The following is a 25,096-nucleotide window of genomic DNA, read 5'->3' on the forward strand; positions in this document are numbered from 1 at the left end:
TAGGGGATCGGTTCAAGGGTCAGCAAATTGCAGCCTGTTTTTGTAAATATATTTCATCTGGAACCCAGGCAAGCCCATTAGTTTATATATTGTGCCTGGTTGCTCCCCTAGTAGAGTGGCAGAGTTGAGTAGTTGAAGTAGGGATGACACAGCAAGCAGAACTTAAAATATTACTATCTGGTCCTTTAAGAAACATTTTGGCCACTCTCAGATTGGTTACATATATTGTGATCCTTCCAACAATGAAACACTATGTAGTAAGAAAAATGATGGGCATCTCTTTATATGAGTGTATTAGTTTCCTATTGCTGCTATAAAAAACCACCACAAATGTGCTGTCTTGAAACAAAACAAATTTATTGTCTTATAGTTCTTGAGGTCAGAAGTACAATAAAGAACTCACTAAGCTAAAATCAAGGTGCTGGCAGGGCTGTGTTCCTTCGGGAGGCTCTTGGGAAGAAGCTGTTGCCTTGCCTTTTCCAGCTTTTCGAGGCCACCTCCATTCCTTGGCTTTTGTTCCTTTTTTTTTTTCCTATCTTCAAAGCTAGCGAGACTGGGTCTAGTCCTTCTCATGCCACCATTGTCTGGTTTCATTCTTTTGCTTACTTTCACTTACAAGGACCCTTGTGATTACACTGGGTCTACCTGGGTAGCTAGGATAATCTCCCTATCTCAAGGTCAGTTGATTAGCAGCCTTAATTCCATCTGTAACCTCAATTCCTCTTTGCCCTGTAGCCTAACAAAGCGACAAATTTCAAGGGATTAGGGTGTGAACATCTTGGGGAGGAGAAGCACTATTCTGTCTACAAAGAGTATTTAAAGATAGTCACAATATTCTATCATTTGGAAAAATACAAAATAATAAAACTTCATCTACAATATGGCTCAGTTTAAAATTTTTATTGTGTTGTGACTAGAAAAGTATTTCTCAAAGGATTTATGAAAAATATTACAATTATTTCTTTTCTGAAGCATGGGATTATGCATGATTTTTACTTTGTATTTTTTAAAACTTAGATTTTTAAACAATGAGAACTTAACACTTTTATAATGGGAAAAATATAACTGTAAATAATCACAAATCAGAGACCACTTATGACAGAAATTTCAGAATAGGCAATTTTGCAAAACAAAACCATTGTTCCTATGTAATATGTTTGTATTTTTTCCTTTATGATGTTAGTCTTTTAACAGAATCAGATACTTCTTTGTTTTTTTTTTTTTTTTTTTTGAAGATTGTATTTGTTTATTTGACAGAGAGAGAGAACACAAGCAAGGGGAGCTGCAGGCGGGAGAGGGAGAAGCAGGCTCCCCACTGAGCAAGGAGCCAACACAGGGCTTGATCCAGAATGCTGGGATCATGACCTGAGCTCAAGGCAGACACTTAACAGACTGAGCCACCCAGGCACCCCTACTTCTTGCTTTTAAATTTGGGACAGGTTCTACTGCTTCCCTAGTGTAAGTGCTTCCCACAGGGGCTCTACTTCCTCAAGTGATGGAAAACCTAATCCTAATCCCCTCAGGCTGGGATGTCCCAACCTGCAGAGAATGGAACCACTTGAGTTTGCATAGAGATATTACTTCTCTAGTTTTGTCATCTTTTTTGAATATTCAATAATTTCCAAATCCCAACTAATTGATTTATAGCTTTTGAAATTCATTTGCATACTTCACACAATCTGCAAGTAATTTCAATGCATGTTATACTTGAACAAAAATTGATCTTCAAATTCTCACTTCCTTTTTACTTGTCTCTCTGAGAGACAAATTGAGGAGCCCATTTTGTTGCATGATGGTTTCATTTTCCTTTTCCTCCTCCTCCACCCCATTCCTTCTTCAGATAACTCAATTTGCCCTTCTCTTTCTCAACTATTTATCCTATAATGTCCACTTGTGGTTTTGATAGAATTACTTCTGTTGTTTGATATTAATCTGTTTTCCCAGGCTAACTTAGAATTTTATAATTTCTTCCACTTGCATTACATCCTGTTATGAATTCAGCTTTATTTAGTAATCAACAAACATCTCTGCTGTCCCTACTATGTGTACAGATTGAATAGTGCTTTTTTTATGATGTACTGTTTTGTATTCTTTTGTGGCAGTTGATTAATATCTCAATATTATCAACCAGAGCAATTGTGCTATTTGAAATAAAAACAATGATTTTTTTAAAGTGTCAGATTAGTGACCAGTCTTTAAAGGATTCACGATAAAAAATAGGAAAAGTTAAAAAGGAGAAAAGAATAAAGAAGCAGAATGCCCTTAATTGCTTTGAGTTTAGCTTTCTCTTGCTCATGAGCTTTGATATGGCTTAGGAGACAATTGTTATACACACCTTTATCAGAGAAATTAACCAAAGAGTGTGTGAACCTTACCTTCATATTCTCTACACTAGCCAGCACATTAGCCAGACTAATAAGGAGATTATTAATAAATATGAGAACAGTATTTTCCTCTAATAGTCAGGGACACAGCAGCAGCTCTGACCTAAAATAAAAATAAATACAGTAAGGAAATAACCAGGTGCTTTGGTCAAACAACTGGTAAAGAGAGTTTAAAAACACTAGATGTAATGTGACTGAAATAGTTTTGTGTTGTTAGCCTAGCAATAATGTGTTATTAATAACGTTCAAGTGAGGGAAAGCTCAATTTATTAAATGGCTAAAACTTGTCCATTACAAAAATTTCTCAAACCTTTACATATATGTGAGAACTTGGACATTGATCTCATAAACCTGATCATCTCTTTAAAGAGAAAGAGCTTAACACTGACTTAAGGGGAAAAAATCAAAGAACCTAGTAGCATCTATGCTAAGAGTGTTAGTGGTCAGAAAATCAGTAGGGATGGAACAGTCAGTAAAGGCTCAGTGGCGAAGAGGAGATAAGTGCTGAGCTTCAAAGGATCTGGAAGAATACAAGTGGGATGAGATTTGAGGGTACGCGTGATGAAGGGATTTCCATGAGTGAAATTGGAAGGCGTGTAAGTGTATGGCAGGTTATCCCAATGGCTTACTGGAGCTTGGGTGAAGTTGGAAAGACAGGAAACCTCACATGAAACAAAAATATTTAAGTTGGTCCTTAAGCAATCTTAGCTATTTATCCCCAAAGGGATTTCCAATTGCCCAGATATGGTGAGAGACAAATACCTATTAGCGCCACTAAAAGACAAAATCCAAAGTTAAAAGAGAAAAAAGAGGTGGGATTTCTACCCAAGGAAAGAATTGGTCTGGGCTAGAAAAAATTTTAGAAAAATAAGGAAAGCACAAATCATAAGGTATGTTTTATTGTTGAAAGGAGAAGCACACTTTTCCCTTCCCTCAGCCCTGGAGGAATTTGTGATAAGAGCAATGGCGAATATCGAAAGTAAGAGCCTTGAGAACAATTAAAAAACGCAGGCATTTTGTAGGTGGTGACTCCCCTTTATTCACACTTGGTGAGAGCAAAGTGTAATGGGTACTAGTATGAGGGACACTTCGAATGCCAGGCTTGCTTGACCAAAGCCCCTGGCTCTTTTCCTATTATATTAATTTTGACTTTAGGTCAGGGCTGCTACATCAGTGTCTGGCTAATAGAGGACAGTAAACTTCCCTTAGTTATTAATAATTTTCTCATTAGTCTCTTCCAAGGAACCGTAATATGCTAGCTGGTGGCCAGCACATGCAGACAAGGGTCATACACCCTTCAGTTAATTTTCCTAATGCAGGTGGGAAAGTAAGTACCAGATCATAATCCACACAGAAGCTAATGAGAAAGAGAAGGCTAGACTCAACAGCAATTAAGGGCATTCTGCTTCCTTATTCTTCTTTCTTCTAAACAGGTTTTATTGTGAATTCTTCTGTGATTTTACTGGTCTCTGCTCAGATATTTAAAAATCTATTGTTTTTATTTTAAGCTGTACGTTGATTTAATTGACAAACTTGTGATATTAATCATCAGTTACAAAAGAAGGCCAGGAGCATATTGTAGTTTCTAAATGTAGACATTTCCTATGTGATGTTAACGCATTAACTTTGGTGAGAGCTAAGTGTTTCTGGGTAAGGGTAGGATCTGGAGAATACCTTGAACGCCAGGGTGACAACATTTGCCTTTTTGCTTTAAAAAGTAGATAGCCGTGGAACATTTAAGTGGCTTCAGAATAAAATAATCTGTAATTATGTCAAACAGTTTTCTAAAAAGAGGCACATTCTTCTTTTTATTTTTCCTTCCAATTTGGAAGAAGGCTGAGAGTGAATAATATATAGTTAGAGCCATGATTTCATGATATGCCAAATAAGTACCAAGAAATAGCTACATTTATGGCGGTTATGTTAAGGCCTATTACTGGTATGCAAATTCCCAGCCGATAATTGTTTTCACAATCAGGCCCAGAGGCATTACCATGGAGGAAGTAATTATAAAATGGTTAATTAAAAGTAATTATAAAATGGTAAATTACTTTTTATACATCCTCATACATTGTTCAGTTATAACTTAATCTTTGAAATACTGGAATGGCTGCCTCCCAAGAACACAGCACCCTTCGGGGAAACGGGGCTTGTCAGCCAGTAACAACTGCCCTTTTTAAAAACTTTGCAAACTCAGATTCTGGGACGTTCCAGCTCGACAGCTGGTTCTTTGTCCTGTGCCATGGTCAATGTTTAATGCACCGCAGCAGATTCTCCAAAGTGGGGCCTGAGTTCCCCCGAGGGCCCTCTAAGACCATATGGGAGAGCAGGATATGCTGCTGATGTGAGCACGAGACAGGCTCGCTGAAGAGTGGACCCACAGCAGCCAATGCTGGGTGAGCAAGCGGTTGCGTGTTTGTTTGAAGAGGGGGAAGATACTGATAAACTTTGCCCATTAGAAATAGAAGTTTGGAAAATCCAAGCAGATGCCAAAAGGCCTCACTGGGCCAGAAATATGGGAATTCATACAGAATTAAAACTTATTTTAATTAGTAAAAGTTAGATTCTGCAATTTGGCTACAATTTTAAAAGAACTCAAAAGGTTGAAAATACAGACTATGGTGAAAATCATTAGCAGAGCCAGTGAATAAACATACTCAGGAAAAGTGTACTTCGCTCCATGACTTGCACCTTCCTTCTTCAACCGACCTTCTGGTCTAGAGCAGCTGAATAAAATTCAGAATGCCCAATTAAATTCAAATTTCAGATAAACAATTTTTTTTATTGTAAGTTTGTTCCAAATATTGCGTGGAGGCATACTTATACTAAAAGAAAAAAAGAAAAAAAATCATTGTTTATCTGAAATTCGAATTTAACTGGGCATCCTGGATTTTTATTTGCTAAATAAAGCAGGTCTATCTTGGTTGCTATAGTAAGTAGTATCTTTTTATCATCACACTTCCAAACTGGTAATTGCTAGTGGAAGAAAACATTAATATTTTGCATATCAGTCAAGCTACCTTACTACATTCTCTGATTAGTTCTCTGGGTTTTCCAGGTGTGAAACCCTACTTTGGCAAATACTGGTATTTTTGCCTTCTCCCTTCATATGATGTATTCCTTTTCCTTGTATGATTGCATTAAATAAAAACCATAAAAGCAGAGTTAAATAATATTGGTGATCCTGGGTATCTTTGTGAGCCCCTACGTCTCCAGGTTACTGTTTTATTTAATTTGCAAATTAAACAAGTAAGGCTCCCATCCCAGGTTGGTGAGAATTCCAGCTTATAATGCACTACTTCTGAAAATTCACGGGCTTATATTCTCATGGTGATTTCATCTCATTCTAAATGTTGGTACCTGAGGTATTCTCAGTACATCTGCTTCAGTGGTCTCTGCCTCTGTGCCTACCTTCCCTCTACATGCTGAAGTTGTACCAGTACAATGCTGGGGTGCATTAGACCCAGAGAGCAAAAGGGAGTTTACAGTATGCCTGTGCATCTGTACTTTACTATTAGGTGTCATTTTCTTTAACTCCCCACATGGAGTATCTCCCAGGTCATCTCGCTGTCCCTAGATTGTTGCCCATAACCAGGAAGCTTCACGCGCTATTCCTCTCTGTTGGGAGCTCCTCCCACAGACCCGGTTCTATGCACTTGAGTGTATGCGGGAACTCTTATATGTATCGTATCGGCTCTCCCCAGGCATGCGAAGCCTTCAAATGCATGTTACTTTTTTTGTCAAAAAGTTTGGATTGCTTGAATAATTTTGTGTGTACAGAAACTTGGTGTATTCATTAAGAAGTTAATTTCGTTGAAGGGCCATCTTCCAGTTTCTCTACTATTAGCAATGCAAAATACTGCCAAAAGAGTGAAATGACAGATTTTCTTTAATTTGGGCTAGTTCAGATTCTAAAGCAGGTCTCTTCTGGGAATGGGAGCAGTAATTGGAAGACGGGTTCTTCTTCCATTTACAATTGTCTTGCTTCTGACTTTCATGTGTCTTCTAATTATTTTTTAACTATTAATTATAAAGTCGGCTATTGCTTTGAGATGAATGCTTTTGTTATGCTAAGGAAGTTCTTGACGGTAGTGATGTTGTATATCAAATTGTTTTCTGACATCTATCAAGACAACTGGCATTCTTCCACTACCATCTTTGATCAGTTGGCGGATTAAAAGATATTAGCATGTTTCCTGATACTAAGCCATTTTTTGCTTTCCTGGAAAATACTTGTGTTAGCTGTGTTCTTTTAATGGAAGACTTGAATATTTTTAAATCTTCTAGGGCTCAGCTGACACAGCAATGTTTCTCACAGTGTTCTAGGAGATAATCAGTGCTACATTATCAAAATTTGTTGTCATCAAATAAACTTGAGAAATCCTTCCTAGGGCAGATACATGAAACTTGGCCCCATATTAATGGTTCAGAGAAATACAGAGTTTAAATACCTGTTTTCATTTTTAAATGATTGAACTAACTTATTTATGTAAGGGAAATACATTTCATAAAACAATTGAAAGGTTGTTTTTTTTTTTCATTTGTGTAAGCTCTGTAAGAGTTTGTATATCAGATGAATTTTATGGTTTTATAAATGTTTGGAAGAATTCTTTAATCAAACCATTTGTTGGTTTTTGTTTTTTAAGATTTATTTATTTATTTTTGGAGAGACAGAGAGAGAGAGAGAGAGTGTGTGCCCAGGATTCCGAGCAGAGGGGGAGAGAGAATCCTGAAGCAGACTCCCTGCTGAGTACAGAGCCCCATGCCTGGTGGATCCCAGAACACTGAGATTATGACCTGAGCTGAAACCAAGAGTCAGCTGCCCAGCCTACTGAGCCACCCAGGCGACCCTAATCAAACCATTTATATGCAATGTTTGTGTGTGTGGGTGCGTGCACATGCATGTGTGAATCATTCCCAGAAAACTTTAAAATTAGGATTTCTCACTTCTCTGGAGACAACTATGGTAAGCTTTGTTTTGATAGAAATATATCCATTTATTCAAGATATTAATACAGAGCTATATAGAATTATCTATATAATACAGAATTCTTTTATAGCTTTTAACATATTTTTACCTATGTCTCTAAATTTAGCACTCTCTCTTATTTCCCTCATCTGTTCTTTCCACTTAACTTACTGTCTATTGAACACCTTTAACAAATGATCTTACTACTTGGCACACAGAGAAAATAGATGCTAATACACAGAAATATCCACCACTTTATCTCAGCTGGGTACTTCCTATCAGTATTTAAATATTTCCAATTGCTTTATCTCGAAAATAAAACCCAGGTGGTTCTAAAATGTGTCCACATTTTTTCTTTTAATACTCCTCCCTTCAGAGCAGAAGTTAATTCCTTTCCTTTGGAGTGTGTGCAAGCCTTCACAACTGCTTCTAACAAATAGAATTCAGCAGAAGTGATGGTATATCACTTCCAAGAAAAGGTCATGACGTGACCGCATCTTGCATCTCGAGGCCACGGCCCTCTTACATGCTCCCTCGCACGCATTTTCTCTTTCCCTTGGATCACGGGCTCCCGAGAAGCCATTTTGTGAGCAGTCCCATGGAAATGTCGGTGTGGTGAGGAAGTGACCCCTCCTGCCCAAGTTACACGAGTGCGTGTGGAAGCCGAACATCCAGCCCCAGGCAAGTCTTTAGAGACTGCAGCCCGGACAGACAGCATGACCGCAACTTTATGAAACACCCACTCAGCTCAATAGCTCCAGAAGTCCTGAGGCTCAGAAGCTGTGTGTGACAATAAATGTTGTTTTCAGTTGTGTTTTGGATAATTTGTTATACAACAATGGATAACTAATAGACCTTCTTGCAACCCCCCCCATCTTTCTATCACTACTACCCCATATCTCTATCTCCTTCCACAGAAAAAAAGTTGGAAGAGAATTTTAATTAGCTTAAGGACATTTATGATCTCACATACAGTATTCTAGGTCCACATATCAAGGGCAGATCCAGGTCTGGCTAACTCAATGGCTCAGTGATGTCGTTATGATTCACTGAGTATTTCTCTTTTCTTTTCTGTCGTCTTCAGCATGTTTGCTCTTAGGCCCACTCCCTACAGAAGGGAGTCCAACATTGTTGCTGCAGTTCCAGACATCACCAACAGGCGATAATCTCACAAGCAAAATGATCCTGTTTTGATTGCTCTTTTTTTAAAAGGAGGGAAACCATCTCAGAATCCCTCCGGCAGACAACCTCACATATCATTGGTCAAAGTTTTATCACATGACCGTGCCTAAACCAATCCCTAGCCAAAGGGAACAGGTCCGCCAGACTAGCATGCTCAGCTGTGCTGCATGTCTCCAAGGAATGTAATTAAGTGTTCAATGATGTAAAATTTTAATTGGTTTTCATACCTTCATTATACTGGTATCTAGGTAAGTATAAGCTGCAGGTATACATTTATTTCTTCCTTGGAGCTCTGCTTTCCCTTTTTTTTTTTTCATCCCATTTACCAGACCCCCAAATTGTTTGTTTTTTTAGAATTCTCCAGAATCCATCCTTGTTTCTTCCACATTGCCTTGATATTTAATTCCTATTAGAGTTGGGCAGTATTATCTCATATCACTGGGAGGATAGCTGTACAAAATGATCTGGAAATAATATTAATTAGAGCAAGGTTGGAAATTCTATTATAGGAATTACCGCCCTGACTTTCGTCAGTTTGAAATTTTGTAGAATTAATGCATTTAAAATGAGAGGTACTCCCAAAATGATAGGTCTTTCTATTCTGAGAGCATCTAGTTAGAGTCAGCCAGAAGTTAATTTTTATAATGAAATTATAAACCCTTGACTTGAGAAGTAGTATTTGATCAGCCAACCAGAAAACTTTTTAGCTTCTGTATCATGGCTACAATGGCTACGATATATTGTAACAGAGAAATGGATTTGCCTGAAGATGTATACATTGATAGGTAAGGTTAAACAGAAAATATCTGACAAAATTGACTACTATAGTGTCTTAATGAGAATTATCATCTTACAGTTTAGAACTGACATTCTTTTTTTTTTTTTTTTAAGATTTTTTTTTAATTTGTTTGACAGAGAGAGACAGCCAGCGAGAGAGGGAACACAAGCAGGGGGAGTGCGAGAGGAAGAAGCAGGCTCCCAGGAGAGGAGCCTGACGTGGGGCTTGATCCCGGAATTCCGGGATCACGCCCTGAGCCGAAGGCAGACGCTTAACGACTGCGCCACCCAGGCGCCCCTAGAACTGACATTCTTGACAATATAATTAATCTAAGAGATGGTAGAGGAAAAATATACATATAATATGCCATAAAAGTCATGTAGTACTATAAAATCTTAAGACTTAAATTTAACCTTATTAGAATATAATTAGAATTGGCCTATGTAAATTGTTAGGCATTTTTGAAATCTGAAAATCCCAAGTCTTTATTTTCTTTACTAAATTTCTAGATGCACTAAGTGATTTACTTTGACTACACCTATTAAAGTCTCTAGTGCTAGTTATTGAGTATAACAATGGATACTGTGAAGGAGAAGGTAAAATTTAAATGTCTGGGTAGTGGAGTCATAGCTGGCAAGCCCTAATAGAATCATATGCTTTGACTTGTAATAGGGTTTGTATCGACATTCTTGGCACACCAGCTGACATTATTTGTTCTTTTCAAAGTGTTCTCTGATACTATTTTTAAGTGAGTTTTTACTTTCATTCAGTGATACAGTACATTGTCACCATTTTCCTATTAGCAACAGAACAAATACTTGAAGTCTTATGCTGTTTGAGTCTTTAATGACAATGAATCTGATGAATTCATCTTACTAAAAATGAAATTGTTTAGTATGTATTATCCTTTACATTATTTTAATTAGATGGTAGTGCACTCCATATCTATGTTTGTTTTTAAAATGACTTTTCACATTCATCTCTAAATTTCTGAAAAGTGTAATAAAACTGCAAATTTATAATGAAATAATAAATAGAAAAGTGACTGGACTATTGATAAGTCTTCTAAATATTCAAATTATTGAAAAAATAAAAAGTGTGGTTTTAAATTAGAAAATAATGATGATGAAAACATTTAAACAAAGTGAATTAAGCTGTACTTCATAGCAATTTATAAGTTTCAAATGCTCAATCATAAATAAGAAATATATGGAAACAATCTAAGGACTCACTTCAAGAAGCTAGAAAGGAAAAGGTAAAATTAAATTAAGGTAGGTGGTAGTTGTAAAGACATAAGCAGAAAAAGAAAAAGCTACCCGTGAACTGAAGAGGAAGAATTACTCAGATATATTAGTGTTTGTAACTTCGTGTTCTTTTACCAGAAAATCTAGAGGAAACACATACAAGTTCACTGAAGAAAAGTTAAAAATCCCAACTGACTGATATGTAGAGTAGAAATTGGGAAGTTGTTAATGAATAGCATCCAAAAAGCATTTGGGCCATAATTACAAGTGAGTTCAATGAAAGCTTCAAGGTGTCAATAATTCCTTTGCTATGTGGAGTTTTTCAGAACACAGTAAATGAAAGAAGTCTTCCCAATTAACTTTATAAAGTTAGCATAATCCCAACAGTCAAATCTGAGAAACAGAGCATGCATAATCAATCATCTAAAAAACAGGTTTGAAAATCTCTGTACCTTATTTACAATTTTTCTGTGAACCTAAAACTACCCTGAAAAAATAAAGTCTTAATAATAATAATAATAACAACAACAACAACAACAGATTTTAAGAAATCTAATCTAGGACTATAACAAAAGTTAAATGCAATATCACTAACTAGGATTTATTCTAGGAATTTAAGAATGAGTCAGTCATTGGAGATACGTGGCATAAATTATCATTTTAAAGGATAAAATTTGGTAAAACATATACACACATTCTTGATAAAATTTATAACATTAGAGATATTTTACTAAATAATGAAAGACAAGTAGGTCAGTGGTCATCGCTGCTCAGCTTCTTCACTCCTTTTTGGCCAAGTGCTGACCATTCATCAGTTTTCTCCTGCCTGAGGAAGACTGTGGTGGGATGACAGGGATGTTTTAATGGACTGACTCATTAGTTTGGTCCACACCCTGTCTTCATGAATTCATTAATATTGGAAATACAAAAGAAAAACAAACAAAACCCCACAAAATACCAACACACAGACTTGTAAGCTTTGGAAGGTATGCAGTTCTTAAAATTTTTATACTGAGAAAACCAACAAAAATAAGATTACAAAAGAAGTCAACTTCATGGGAAAGATGTATATTCTCCTGGTTCACAGAACACTTTCACTGAGGGCTGTTTGCCTTTGAGGCTGCAGATCTGTAAAATGTCTGCCCGCTTGATTCTGAGAGGTGGGCACCGAGAAGGAGATGTGGGATGTTGGCTGCAGAGAGAACTACCTCCTTTGCACAGTTACCCACACAGAAATACAAGATTGTTTAAGCCATTTAACCAAACACACAAAGCTCTGAGACAGAACAGGTGCCATGAAAACCAAAACTGACCAGTAAACCAGAGTCCCCGTGGGAACATGTTCTCTACTCTGTTTCACAGGAATTAAACCAACATCCTGAAAGCTTTTAAAGGTCTTGTTTGTCACTTCTGAATTGTTCATTTTGTGTGTGTGTGTTTTCCTTTGGATACAGATCGGAAATAAACTGGCATTTGTACTAATAATAACTAAAGGAAAAGATATGATGTATATTTTGATATACGTTACAAATGGTCTGAATAATTTAAATACATACTATCTATATTTGCCGATACTAGAAATAATGAAAACCAAACAATGTATCCATCTATGAAAGTGGTTTTCTAGCTATCTTCTGAAGATCCCTGAGATGCTTGACAATATCTCAGAAGCCAACAGGAGGAGCTCCCCACGCCCCCATCTAAGGATAGCAAGTGGAGACAGACATTTTTATCTCTGACTTTAGAGGTTTTATATGTGCATGTGTGTGTGTGTGTGATGTGTGGTGTGTGTTTGTGTGTTTAATGTTCTGTATAAATTTTTATCCACTGGAGAAAAGGGACGTTATATCGACAAAGAAAAACAAATTAGTAAACCAATCATTCAAGGACTATAAATGTAACTTGTGAGCATAATGGAGAAAATTTAAATAGTATTTGTTTGGGATTACTTATTGATGTTTTAATACTAATACTTAATATAGTACCATAAAGATGATTCAAGGTCTAAAGTGAAAATAGATCTTAGGTGCTAAACCAATACCTTCTGAACTTTAAGGGAAAAAAAAAAAAAATATATATATATATATATATATATATATATATAGTACATTTCGTTGTTTTTGTAATGAGATAAAATTTCAGGAAAAATGCAAAACTAATCTTTTATAAATTGGGAAATACCATGGAAGAAAAGCAGTACAGAAATTAAACATTAAAATATTAGGCATTAAAGATATGGTATGTTTGCAAATTTTTAAAAAAAGCTATTTTTATCCCCATCTTCTTTAGATATTAAAAACTGAAGAAAACATACAATCTTTTCTTTGGAAAAATATTTCTACTTACAGAGATTGAAAAAACATTATTTAAGCACATTATATATATATGTATATATACATACATGTACATACATACACATATATATTTTAAAGATTTATGCATTTATTTTAGAGAGAGAAGGAAAGAGAGAGAGTGAGGGGTGGGGCCGGGGGAGAGAGAGACAGAGAGAATCCTCAAACAGCCTTCCCACTGAGTGCAGAGCCTGATGTGGGGCTGGATCCCAGGACCCTGAGATCATCACCTGAGCCAAGAGCTAACTGCTTCAGACCAAGCCACCCAGACACCCCAAGCACATTATATTTTTATTTTATTTTATTTTATTTTATTTTATTTTATTTTATTTTATTTTATTTTATTTATTTCATTTCATTTTATTTTATTTTAGGATTTGTATATTTATTTTAGAGAATGAGCAGGGTGGGGGCGGGCAGGAGGGAGGGGCAAAGAGAGAGGGAGGGAGAGTCTCAAGCAGACTCCCCATTGAGCACAGAGCCCAATGCAGGGCATGATCTCATGACCTTGAGATCACAACCTGAGCAGAAACCAAGAGCTGGATGTTTAACCGATTGTACCACCCAGGAGCCCCCACATTATCTTTTTAAAAGTAACAGCCATCCTGTTAAACATGCCAACAGCTTGAAAGCCATATCGCTTTTTTTTTTTTTTTTACTGATAAACATTACTAAACAATGTAAAGAAAAAAATTCTTGTACTTCTTTGTACTTATGCATTCTTGTGAAGGTAGTTGATGAAATGCTTTTCATTTTATTTTTCTACAATAAAGTCTTTGAGGTTTGTCATCTTCTGAATGATGATGATGTAATTTGACATGTTTTATTATAATACAAGACAGACGTGAAAAATATACTAAATCAATTGGACAATAACATCTTATATTTTTCACATTTACCTAGTCTGTTCCATTCCTTCATAAGAGGGTGTTGGATAATACAGAATTGGCTGTAGGAGTTCAAAAAGTCTTTCAGAAAAATGGCAACCATCTATTCATACTTTTTTTTTTTTTAAGATTTTATTTATTTATTTGAGAGAGAGAGAGACAGCCAGCAAGAGAGGGAACACAAGCAGGGGGAGTGGGAGAGGAAGAAGCGGGCTCCTAGTGGAGGAGCCTGATGTGGGCCTGGATCCCAGAACGCTGGGATCATGCCCTGAGCCGAAGGCAGACGCTTAAGGACTGAGCCACTGAGGCGCCCCTGTACTTTTTTTTTTTTTTTAAGATTTTAATTATTCGAGAGCGAGAGTGAGCAAGAGAGCACGAGCAGGGGGCGGAGCAGAGGGAGAGGTAGAAGCAGGCTCTCCGCTGAACAGGGAGGCCAACTCCAACTTGGGGCTTGCTCCTAGGACCCTGGAATCATGACCTGAGCTGAAGGCAGACGCTTAACCGGCTGAAGCACCCAGGCACCCCACCATCTTTTCATACTTTTACAAACTTCAGAACTGGCTCCCATGCTTCAGTTGTGGCCACAGCCTCACTGGTATGCTGGTGGGAGCAACAGACATATCAGAGGAACAGAGAAGGCAGGTAATCTGAGTTTGCAAGACCAGGTGACTACTTTCAGTTTCCTAGGAAGCACTGTCTGTATTCCAGTTGGTAGTTCTGGGACCTAGGGGAGGATTTGGCAGTTCTCTTACAATCTCCTATGTCGTTTATATGTCTGGCTCAGATCTCACCTGGAGATGTAGTCATGTTTGTCTAACTGCCCATTTAACTTGGTTGTCTCAGTTAAACTTGTAATCTCATCGTTTAAGCTCCTCCTGGCCTACTTTTTCTCATCTTATTTAATTACATCATCATCTTTCCAATCACTCTAAGACACAGAACTGACATCCTGAACATTTTTGTTTTTCCTCTGAATTAAATTAGTCACCATGTCTTATGGACAGTAAGGCCCCCGTGTGAACAGATTTGGGCCTCTCTGCCCACTTCACCTGACTCCTGTTTTCAGCTTAAATACTTCAGCTGTACTTCTTTTAGTTCTCCAAACACGTGGTGCTGTTTCCCACTTGGGGCCTTTGCTCACACTATTTTGTCTTCCTGGAATGTTTTCCACACCAGACTCACTTGGCTCACCCCTAAGTCTCCCCAGTTATTTTCATCCTGTAGAGCACACCATTCTTTCCCTTCATAACAGATATCACAATTTGTAATTACAAAATGCTTTTTCTCTTCATTTGGCTAATGTTGCCTCTCCCCTGTCCCTGTAAACCCTCCGGGGGCTGGAATCATGTCTGTTTTATTCCATTGTATTTCTAGTGTCTATCACAGTGCCTGAAGCACAGTAGATATATACTATTTGTTAAATACAAGATTGACTCTTACCATAGATATACTGTAACTGAGAGAAATGTGTATGTATACTTTCCACTGGATCCTATGGAGACTGGCACACATGAAATTATTACTTATGAGAAAGGAAAAAGTTGTCATCATAGGTTGTCGTGCTTCATACACGTCACATTCACATTGTCTTTCAAATAGGTACTCAACAAACGTTCATTGAATGAATATATGCATACATAACAGTTAAGGCAAAAAGTTTTTAAAAAGCTTAGTCAGAGTATCCTAAGACACAGAGTATCCTAAGACACAGTTGGAAACAAAATGCTTGGTTTCCAAGACATAATCTAGTTTTCTTCATCTGTCTATTCAAGATTAGCATTATCAATGATTAATTTATAGCTTTCAAATTTATTTTCTTTCCCAGAAAGAACATATGAAGCCATATTATTAGTGTAAGAAATGATTGTGCAAAGACTTCTTTAATTTTACCTTTTATGTTCCCTCAATAAATGTTCATGGTGGGAACTTTTAAATATAGTTATAAAAATAAAGAGGAAGTTAAGAGTCACTATTAAACATTCCACCCAAAAGCAATGCTTTCTTTCTATTCATACACTATTTCTTATAAAATGAATTTCTAAAATATTAACAAATAATGCTGAATTAGAATTTTGTCTTTGCAGGGCATTGTTCTAATTTTTTACAAATATTAACTAAGTATTCAATCCTTGCAATGACTCTCTGACTATCAGTGTCCCCATTTCACACTGAGAACACTGAGGCTGAGATTTGTTCAAGGTCACACTACTAGCAGGACACAAATCGGGATTGTTTTCCTAGTGTGTGCTTCCACAGTATTTAATTTCATGGATTATGATTTATTAAGAAAAGTGTCACACTATGTGATGTTTAGATTTTTTTCAAATTTTTAATTGCTATAAATGGTGATAAAATAAATATTTTCATACATATTTACCAGCAGAATGTCTTTCCTCCTAGCCATGAAGGTCTTTTGAGCCCAAGATAACCAATGAGAAGTAGAAACAGAAACAATGTTGACTCTCAGTAACAAAGGAGAGAGCAAACAAAGCTTGCCTAAGGGAGCATATAGAGATTACAGTTTATGGAAATCACAGACATCTTTTTCCCCTAGTGTTCAGTCAAAGAACTTTTGTTATTTTATCTTTTCAGAGACTTGCTTCTTTGTTGATATAAACTCTAATTAGTATGACTATTCAAATTTCAAACATTTCCAGGTATTCGACTCTTTGGAGTTTAGATGGGCATTTTTACCTGTTTTTAATTAAAAAATTTTAATAGACTTCATTTTTCAGAGCACTTTTAGGTCACAGCAAAATTGAGCCAAGGTGCGGATACTGCCCATATATGCTCACATGCCACTATGCCATGCATAGCTTTCCCCGTTATCAACCATCAGAGTAGTGGTACATTTGTTTTAATTGGTGAACCTCCACTGACACATCATTATCACCCAAAATCCATAGTTTGCATTAGTGTTCACTCTTGGTGTTGAACATTCTGTTGGTTCGGACAAATGTATGATGACATGTATTCATCGTTACACTATCAGAGTATTTTCACTGCTGTCAAAGTTCTCTGTGTTCCGCCTATTTATTTATCTCCTTACTCCTACCATTGGCAACCACCAATCTTTTATTGTCCTATAGTTGTGCCTTTTTCAGAATGCTATTTAATAGAAATGATACAGTATGTAGACTTTTCATATCGGTTTCTTTCACCTCGTATATGAAAATGTACAATGAAGTGTACCCTTAACTTACGTGTACAATTCAAAATGTTTAAGGTTCCTGTGTGTTTTTTCATGGCTTAATAGCTCATTTCTTTTTAGTGAAATAATATTCCATTATCTGGGTATACCACAGTTTATTAATCCATTTATCTAATGAAGGATATTTTGGTTGCTCCCAAGTTTTGGCAATTCTGAATAAAGCTGCTATAAAAATCCGTGTGTGGGTTTCTGTGTAGACATAAATTTTCAGCTCCTTTGGGTAAATACCAAGGAGCACACTTGCTGGATCATATGGTAGAGTATGTTTCGTTTCATAAGAAACTGCCAAAGTGTATTTCAAAGTAGCTGTACCATTTTGCATTCCCACCAGCAATGCAGGAGAGTTCCTATTGCTCCACGTCCTCGCCAGGGTTTGGCCATTCTAATACGTGTCTATTGGTGTCTCATTTTTTATGTAATTAGCCGTTCCCTGGTGACACATGATATAGAGCATCTTTTCATATGCTTATTTGCCGCCTGTATATCTTCTTTGGTGAGGTGTCCGTTAAGATCTAGTATATACAACCTTTAACACTTTGGACACACTCCCAGTATTAAAATTGTTGGGGAATGCTGTATGAGTCTAAGACCCTTAACCCTCCTCTTTTAAAACTGAGATAAATTTACATGCAATAAAATTTTAAGTGTACAGTTGGAAGAGAGTTGACAAATGTATATACCCATGCAACCAACCACCACCAGTTCCCTCATCTCTAAAATGGGAACATTAATAGTACCTATAGAATATAGAAAATATAGACTATCCCATCACCCCAGAATGTTCTCTTGTTTTCCTTTTCAGCCAGTTCCCCCTTTCCCACCTCCCTTTCCCAGTGCCCCCAAACTGCCAGAGGAAATCACTATTTTCATTTTTGTCACGATAGCTTTTATTTCTCTGCCCAAAACTTCATATATATTGAATCGTACAAAATGTAGGACTCTGGCTTCTTTACTCAATATGTTTCTGAGCTTCACCCTGGTTGTATAATGTATATTCAGTAGTAAAGTCCTTTTCATTGTTGAATGTTATTCGTTTGTATGACTATACTCTCCTCCAATACACAAACACTTATTATCTCTAAAAGGAGGTATTATTATTGTTATACCCATTTCAAGGATTAAAAAATTTTGGGCATAGAGAGTTTAAGTGTTTTGCAAAAGATCACAATCAAGGAAGTGATCGAAAGATTAGTGCTAAAACCCTGGCTTTTATTTGTTATGCTATTTTTCTGTTCCTGCAGGTTCATACTAGAATAGTACTAACTCCCTGCATGGATTGTTCAAGAATTAAACAAATTTATACATGTAATAGTAATAACAATAATAATTAACATTAGGAGCCAGTGTTCTGTTTACCTTGTATATATTAACCCATGTAATCTTCACAACAATCCCATGAGATAAGAACTATAACCTCTCATCCAGAATTCACAGGCTTGGAAGCTGATGCATAAAGTTATCTACCTAGGTAACCTTATACAGCTAATCAGACAGAACTAAAATTTGATCCTAGAGACCATGGCTTTCAAATCTATTCTCTTTAATGTCAGTAGCTGAGAATTGCTCCTGGAAAAGAGTATGCTCTAAATGGATACTAATATCACTATTAATGGAAAATTTTGGATCATAGTTACAGAAATAAAGCCTTTTTTTCCTCAGGAGTTCCATTCACTAGAGGTTGCCTCCTTCTCTTCACTGTACTGTTGCAACAGTGAAAATTAGGGTCTGACACTTGAGAGGGGGCTTTGAAATAGACAGGTGTATGCCTCTTTAATTTTAAACTTTGAGGCCCTTAGCGTGTGTTAGTCTTGATGCACTAAAGCTGTATAGCAAACAACTTCAAAATCTCAGATGCTCAAAATAGCAAATATTTATTTTCCTCATTTACAGATCATGGACCAGCTGTCACTCTGCTGGACTCAGCTGGGCTATTTTGGTTTGTAGAAAGCTGGTCAGATTCAAATCTGCTCCATGTGTCTTCATCCTTCTGGAACCACTAGGACTCAAGACCCAGGGCCTGAGTGTGATCTTCTTATGGCAATCACAAGAAAGCAGGTGAGTAGGCCAAACTGTGCAAATACATTTAAACCCTGTTTCATCATGTCTGCTAACATTCCACTTAATATTGTTGGAAGATTAATAAGGGAAAGAAATTGACAGAATAAGATTTGAGTGGAATCTTGGGATCTTATCCAAATACTTTCATGGAATTAGCTCTTAATTTAACTGAAGAAGTATTAATTCTTTGTCACATTTATGCAAATAGTATCTCCAAGATTTTTAAATCAGCTTTTAAACACCATTTATGGCATTTTGGCTTTGGCTTAAAAAACAAAACAAAAAAACCCAGTATTTCTCTGCGATCATGTATCCTGATATCCAATTTGATGTTCCTTGTAAACAGTTAAATCTAGGAAGCTAAACTGATAAGCATTTTTAATTAGCATTAGACACATAACAGATATCCAACAGACCCTTGTTGAATTAGGTTAACAGCAGAATGCTAATTAAAAGTAAGGAGACTGAGAAATAGCAAAATAAGGCAAAGGATGATTGCTTAGGAATAGTACTATTTACTCATTTCTGGACTTCAGCAAAGGAGGAAGAGAGAATTATTTATGCACTTACTAAGTTATTATATACCTTATTATATATCTGTATATAGATACCTTACTATCTCATTTCGTCCTAAGAATAATCCTGTAAGGTTGATTAAATTGCCTATATTTTATCTCGGATAGCTCATCTGTGGTTTAGATGGGGCAGGCAACTTTTACAGGGCTGTGCTATGTGGTTACAAAGACTCTCCCCTTGACCGAACTATAGTTAGGCTTTTTCTGAGCCTTCTTCTCGACAAGATCTTGACTTTGGCCCCTGTCTTTGCCAGACCCGCATAACTCTGTTGTAGCAAGAATCCTGCTAAGTGGGAATTTCCCGATCCTTGTTACCGGATCATTCTCTCCTGCCTTTAGCAAGAATTCCGTTAGGTCAGTTTAGCTGGCCTCCCTCTACCCTCAAAGTCTCCTTTTAGTAATCTTCCATCTACTCCCTCATTCTCTTCTTTGCCTTTAAATCCCTGACTGTCTTTGCTCTACTTGGAGTTGAGCCCTATCTTTCTTCCTTATTACCATAGTCCTGAGTGAAGTCTCCCTTACTATTTTAACAAGTGTCGGAATAACACTGACAGTGGTTTAACAGTGGTTGTCATCAGATGAGCACCAAAGTTGCCCACTGTGATATCAAATTCACAGGAGAGATGAGAGGAAGCCTGAATAAAAGGCCATAATATTCATGTATAATTCAATATCGTTAGAGTTCACCAGTTTATGCAAAAGTATGGATTAAAGAGCCTTTTAAAATAGAGTGCTGCAGGCTGCTTTATACCCCTTATCTTTGGGAAGTTTTGTTTCAGAGATGTTCAGGTGTCCGCCTGTGTCATTGCCATGACCTCTGTTACCACGTGGCGTCCATCTGCTCATCTCCACCTGCTGGCCAGCTCTGCTGGGGTGTTCTGCTGCTCATCACCTTCCTGTCTTCTGAGCGTACGAACCTCTCTTCAGCCACCACCAAGACAAATATCCTGTCCTTAGAGGACGGTTGCTTTAGCCCTTTTCTCTACTCCAGGGAGCCTCCATTCCCACAAGACAGCTGTGATCAGGCTGTGATCTTTCATGAGATCTTAACGAAGGATTCAAAGTAGCATGTGGGTATGATAAACATTAAAAATAATCTCTCTGCTGTTGGATCTTGTTTAAGTCCCAGAATGCATGATGGTACTTTCGTGGCACCTGTAGCTTTCTTCTTTTCCTCATCATAGAGCTTTTTCCCCAAATGCAACTTGCCTTCATGTCATCTAGGACAGTTTACCTCAATCAGAGATGCTGATTTTGAGCATGCTATGTTTCAAATACAGGCTCAGGGCGCCTGGGTGGCTCAGTCGTTTAAGCGTCTGCCTTCACCTCAGGCCATGATCCCAGGGTCCCGGGATGGAGCCCCACATTGTGTGTGTGTTGCGCGGGGGGGGGGGGGGGGGGGGGCGGGGGGGGGCTCCCTGCTCAGTGGGGAGTCTGCCTCTCCCTCTGCCTGCCCCTACCCCTGCTCATGTTCTGTCTCTCTGTCTCTCTCAAATAAATAAATACAGTTAAAAAAAAAGACTAGTAAACAAATACAGGCCCCACAAGATGGAAGAATTAGCAGAACAAATTAATGCAGCCTCAACATACTGCTCAAAATCTGCATTAGTGATCTCTTTTTCCACAATAGGCCGTTGCTGGTGTGATTCTCCTCGGCCAGGTCCAGTTCTTTTGTTTCGGTCCTCTTGCCAAGAAAGAGAAGATGAACTTGTACATCGTTTTAGTCTTCTCAGGCCTCTCCTATTGTTCTGCGAGGAGCCAGTTAAACTAGGCCATGTAATCATGTACATGCATGTGTGTGGGCGACATTCACACACACACACACACACACACACACACACACACACACAGGAGCGTGCAGGTGCATACATAGCCCCCTAGTTTACCAAAACTCAATCTCTGCACACAGTGCAGCTTTACCTGTACTTTAAAAAGAAGCCCTTCTGTAAAGGGAAAAGTCTGTAGAGTTGCAGCTCTGCATAAAACATCCACAACCATTTACATTATTGCCCGGAGCCATTGTGCTGCTTCCAGACAGCGTTCAGACATCTTTTCTGATGCTAATCCCTGTCTTGCATTTGCATAGCTGAAAGGCCTAGCAGGAATATGTTTTTGTGGAAACCCTGTGCCCCACAGTTGTTTAAAAGGTAGGAAATAGCTATAAAACATTTTTTTCCTAATGTCTCTTTCTAGGTTTCAAATATATTTTTTAAATTTTAATTATGAATTAATTTTAGTACAGAAATTTGCCTTTATCCCCTTTATTCCTCAAAACACATCCTGTAATGTCATAATCCTACGTAACCATAGTATTTCTCAGAATGAGCAAATGAGCCATGGTACAGTATTGTTAACTGAACTTAATAGACTTTATTTGAATCTCACCAATCTTTCTACTAAAGTCCTTTTGCTGTTTTAGGATTCTCCCATACCAGTTTTCCTTCAGAGTTCCAGCTCACCAATCACCTATCTCATCTCCCTTTAACAATCTCCAGCAGAATGAAGGTCTTTTGGGGCACGTAGCTGAAATGGGGACTGAGCCCTACGATGACTCTACCTTCGGTTTCCCGATGAAAAGGTCATCCATCATCCGGGAGGGGTTAGTGAGAGCACCAGGAGGTGTGGCGAGAGGAAGGTGTGTCCTAGTGCAGAAACTGAAAGTGAAAGTGGAGAGCATTTCTTAGGTTAACTTCTCCAGACGCTGAAATGAGGAGCTGTGTAAAGTATTAAGAATGTTCCCCAGAAACACCGACAGAGAAGTTGGGAAGTGGGACGGGGCATGTCAAGAAGAGGAGGCCAATCAAGGCAGCCATCACTGGATCATGTGAGGGAGCACCGGAAGTAGCGTAGGTCACACCTCAGCATTTTTCTGATGGGCGGCCAAGACGCTGGAGTATTTGTACTTTTTACCTCCCCCGGCATTGGTCCATACGTGCTCCTGGGGGATTGTGCATTCCCCGGCTTAGCTCTCCAGGGCTGTAAGCAGTTCTGGCAGCCTGAGACTCACTTCCGGCCAACTCACTCACAGACTCTCAGTTGTGCTGGCTGTTTAGAGTGAAGCACGTAAGGGTCCGTGTGGACAAAAGTGGTGCGAGAGACTGTGAGGAGCAGGGGAGCACGTCTTTTATACTCTGAAGAAGAGGGATTTAAGTCAGATTAAAGTGCATAAAGCCCTTTGGAGGGCAAAAAGGAAATCCTATTTGACAAAAAATATGGGGAAGATGGTTTTATTACGGTGAAGGCGTCAAGGAAATACAATAAAAAATGCAAAATCTTCCCCCAGCCCAGGAAAGCTCTCCATAAAGGTTATAGAGACAGAGCACAGTTTTATTAATAAATAAACATTACAGCTGAATGTGATGCACATCACAGGCAATCCGCTAAGGGATTTCAGAGACGGAAAGAACTCACACTCCCTTAAACAGCCAAGCAGATCGAACCTATTACATAAATGTTCTCAAGGTAAACAATAACTACGAGAACTGGAGAGTACCAATGATCACTCATAATTTATCCTTACAAGTACTTGGTAGTTGGAGTGATCCTGTACATTAATGGCTTTATCCAGAAATAAAAACAAAAAGGCAAACTCCAACTGTTAATGACAGAAAGTAGTTTTCCTACTTGGAAGGACGAGCCTGCTGAAGCTAGGTTAATAACTTCCCACAGGAAGTGGGAGATAGGCCACTGTCCTTCTATTTCTTTCTTTCTTTCTTTCTTTCTTTCTTTCTTTCTTTCTTTCTTTCTTTCTTTCTTTCTTTCTTTCTTTCAAGATTTATTTATTTATTTGACAGAGAGAGCTCACACAAGCAAGGGGAGAGGCAGAAGGAGAGGGAGAAGCAGGTTGCCCACTGATCAGGGAGCTGGACATAGGGCTCAATCCCAGGACCCTGGGATCAGGACCTGAGCTGAAGGCAGATGATTAACCCACTGAGCCACCCAGGTGCCCCTAGATATTTATATTTCAAGGAGATGGCTCCTAGGTCCTTGAGAAAGACATTCCTGGTCCTCAGGCTGACAAAAGGCCTACCTAGTATTGGAGAGGATTTATATACATTTCAAAGAGAAAAGGTACTTACAGGTTTTCTAAAGTAAATTCTCTAAGACAAAAGCAAAGAAGTCTCTTCCCTTATTTTCAACAGGGAGAATTGAGTCTCTTGTTTTTAATTTTTATCTTTACCAAAGTTATGAGGCTTATTGGCTCCAGACTCAGTTTATAGTTTATATATTTTTTCAGTCTATTAAAAATATGTATATATTACATTAAGTCTTTCCAGACACCATTATGGGCAATTATGAAATATATCTTCTTTTTAAAAATCAGTAATTAGTGATGCCTTTAGTGATTATTTTTAAATATACATTTTCAACAACTAACTTAAGAAGTCAGTTATGCAATTGTGCCTGATAGACTCAATGACTTGGAAATTACTAATGAAGACAACAAAAAGAACCTAAAGGTAAGAGTCCAGAGTTAAGAGAAGTGCATTGAACTCTCACGGACAGGAAGAGCATAGGCTCTATGGATTTTCAAGGTACTGCCAATTTTGCAAGGAAAATATATTTGAAAAACATAAAGAATGTTTGCTAGAGAAGTGAAAAAGTTCATTTTCTCTGGTATACTGAAAACCAGATATATTATGGAGATAAAAAACAGAATTTAGCGAGCAAGAAGGTATGGGCACCTATGTGACTGAAGTCCAAATTCTAGGGGCTTTTAAACACTTAAGGTTTATCCCATCTCTTTTATTGAGATGACATCTTTAATGAAAACTTGGGAAGGGACATAAACCTACAGCATAGAATAAGGTCAGCCCTACCAACAGCATACTCAGATACCCGGAATGATTGCGAAAGGAGCTGTTTGATCCTCTTTTCACTTCCCATTGCTAGCAGTTGCTCTAATTTACTTTAATTTATAGATCCCAAGCCAGTCACATGTAGGCATGTGTTCCTGGCAAGGAAAAGGATGTCAAATGCAATCAGGCTGCAGAAAAGTTGGCGGAGCGTCAGCCTCCTTTTGATGATTGGAAACACAGTTGTAGAACGTGAGACTAGACAGAATCTTGGAGATCAGATGGCTCCTCTCCTCCCTGAACAAATGAGGTTTAGAGAGAAGGAGGGTACCTTCATAAGGTGACATGGACACTCTAATTTGAATTAGGGCTAACACAGATCACCATATGTGCTGTTGCTTAATAGCTTCGCCTGAGTTATTTCCCTAATCCTAAAACTAACACTTTATAATTCAGGTTCATTACTTTTTTTGACCTTCCGTATTCTAGGTGCAAAGTTAAGGATCTGTCTGCAAGATTTTTAAATTTTTAACCCTTCTTGTCCACTGACCTCCATGTCCGACCTTCACACCTGGGTTGGGTGCTCCTGCTCTATGTTACTGCCCCCCGAAAGTCTATTCCAGGCCTTTCCTAGTCCCATCACTTCCTGGTCAGCGTTTAC

This window comes from Ursus arctos, unplaced genomic scaffold (genome assembly GCF_023065955.2).
Source record: "Ursus arctos isolate Adak ecotype North America unplaced genomic scaffold, UrsArc2.0 scaffold_8, whole genome shotgun sequence".
NCBI classification, from domain to species: Eukaryota; Metazoa; Chordata; class Mammalia; order Carnivora; family Ursidae; genus Ursus; species Ursus arctos.